This window comes from Pinus tabuliformis, chromosome Q (genome assembly GCF_031772625.1).
Source record: "Pinus tabuliformis cultivar Carrire ecotype Pingquan chromosome Q, CPIR1, whole genome shotgun sequence".
Classification (NCBI taxonomy): Eukaryota; Viridiplantae; Streptophyta; class Pinopsida; order Pinales; family Pinaceae; genus Pinus; species Pinus tabuliformis.
The window spans coordinates 910,953,519-910,956,426 of record NC_142296.1 but is presented as its reverse complement, the minus strand read 5'-3'; positions in this window follow the sequence as shown (position 1 = coordinate 910,956,426).

Sequence of the window (2,908 nt, the reverse complement as noted above, 5' to 3'; positions counted from 1 at the left end):
TACAATTTAATCTTAGCTTAATATTCCATTCATTATTAGTGTGTGTGTTTACTTCATCAAACTGCTATCAAAACAAAAGAGACAAGAACACAAATATTTGGCTTTCTGCCAGGGCCAAAACCTCTCCCTCTTGGAGAGGAAAACCCACACAAAATTCTTCTTATAGAGATTCTTCAAGACTAAGGCATCAATCCTCTTCCTCAACCACTGCTGAGATCATTATGATTTCTACACCATTGAAGCCATCACTGTTGCATCACTGAGATTTTCATTACTGCTTCTTCTTTATATCACTGAGATCTCTTGTCTTCATTGAGATCATGACCTTCAAGATCAAAATCATAACTGAGATAGAGTCATGACTGTACGTGCGCCATTATGAGATATGTCTTGACTGTTGTATCATGTCTCCTTCTATACTTGGATCATCATTGTACTTCATTGCAGAGATCATCATGTAGACATTGATCATGCAGAGAGTATGTTCCATGATAAGTATTCCGAGACTGAGATTGTAACTATATGATCACTGTGATTTCTCTTAAGTCGAGACAATGGAACTGAGACTATATAGAGGTAGTAAGGGTTCCGAGGTTCTTTCCATATACATGATTTGAGATAGATCCATCGGGATTGTAATATTGAGATCATTACTTCTCATTTGGGTCGATACTGTAATGGTTTCTAATCCTTCACGTTAAGCCAAGACTACAGTGAGGGCTTTCACTGTCATTATCAAAATTGCGGCTCATTGTCTCCTTGTCTACCTGCGGTTATACCTTGTCCTAGTTCGAGGTTTCTTCTGCATGTATCCATACAAAGTATTGGACGTGCAACTCATCCGAGATCTTCATAGACTAGTTTTCCTATTTCCTAAGATGTGAGGTCACCTTCATGCTCCTTCTATCCATCCAATACCTAGTCTGTCTTCCTTTAAACCCATTTGAGGTGCAGACAGACCCTTGAACACTTGCCCTAAGGCAGTGTAGATCTTCTCCTTCTATTCATCCAAAATTTCAGAGGAGAAAAATGTGAATTCTGTCTTGGCTTTTTGCATTGACCCTAGACTAGTATTTGTAGTGGTTTGTGCCACATATTTGAACTGACTTGTAATTGTGAATTGACGTGTCTTGTGCCCAAGTCGACATGACATTCAATTATACATTTAATTAATTTTGGAGCCGACATAAGATTCATTTGTTTTTTTGCTTGTAGATTTCGGTGTGCTTTCTCTTGGAGGATTTTTTCTTGGTCTTGGAGGGTTGCATTGACATTAATACATTTTACATAGGCTCTTAAAGAGCTTCTCTACACATGACATGACTCTTTGACATAACAATAAAACCCTAAAGACATCAAGAAGAAGCCTTTGACCTAATTATACTTCTTGCTCATGAAACCCATGAAGCAAGATATACAAAAATAATTTATTCTCTTTCCGACATCAATTACAAATATCATGTCACTATGAAGACCAATCCTAGTTACATTTTCCTCAATAGGGTACAGAGAGAGATACATAAGGGAATGATGTAAAATGAGCCATATTTAATAAATGAAGTGGTTAACCCACATTATGTAAGGGACCATAAGTATTTAGGGAATAATGTGATAAGCCCGGCGTAATGGATGTATGGTATTGAGAGACCCATGGTAATTACCCATGATATTTTATGTATGAAGCATATATAGAGGTTAGAGACTCCCCATTGAGGGATACTGAGTATTGTTTTATATTGACAAGCATTATCTTGTGAAGTGATCTCCTTCCTTAAGGACTTGTTGTATGGTGTTTCCCTACCTCAAGGGTTTTGATATTAATAAAGAATAATTTCTATTTCTATTCTTGGATCGATCTTGATATTTATTGGGCATATTTTCAATTGTAATATATTTTCAGGTCGGATCCACTACATAGTTCTTTCTTTTCATATGCCCCAAAGACACAAGCATGGTAGCAGGCTCTAAATCTTATTTAACATAGGGTTGTTGAAGACATGTGATCTCCAACTTTTGACGGTTTTAGGGATACTTAAGGGATATATTGGCATTATTACTAATTTGTTGTCCTTGATGGCAACCTACTTGATAAAGAGGTACTCGATGGTCATGTATCTAATGAAACTACCAGATATATTGATATAGATGCTAGAGTGGATATGGATAGAGAAATGGAAATTCAGTTACAGATGGATGACAAAGTGAATTTTGAAAAAGTATACATGGTTCTTGTAAGGAAGGATCGCATACATACGTAGGTCTTATTAGTAAAACTCATGTACAAAATCCAAACCATGGAAATCTAGATACGAGGGGTTATTACCATGGTATTGGCCCATAGTAATTGGAGCGACAACATTCATTTGATCCCATCAAAAAATAATGACAACATTACCAAAGGATTTACCTAAGGTATTGGCTAAGACAAACTACATAAGGAGATGGAGATAAAGGTGTTAAGTGTGCAAGTAAATGAGTTATCCATACGTGATTTGACATGAAATAGGTGTGCACCAGGGATCAAGGAGAAGACTCAGATATGATAGATCTGAAAATGTAGTAAATACTAATGAATACACTTGATCTGTTTATATTTATATCTAATAATGGTAGATATGTGGCAATAATGATGTTGTAATTTGAATGTGACAGTGAGTTTTTCAGAATGGGAATTGTGTTTCCAGTAATTTTTTTTAGATATGTACGCATGTTTGTTTCAGATATGTAAGAATTTGAAGGAATTATATGACTCACACTCAAAGCTTGAATTTGTTCAATTGATGATCAAGTTGTTCAATCTTGAGTTGAAAAATGATGACACTATTTCCCTAGCATAAGAAATAAAATCCATATTGCATGATATTGAAGCTATTAGAGTTAAAATTAATGTTTCTCTTACAAATTATGT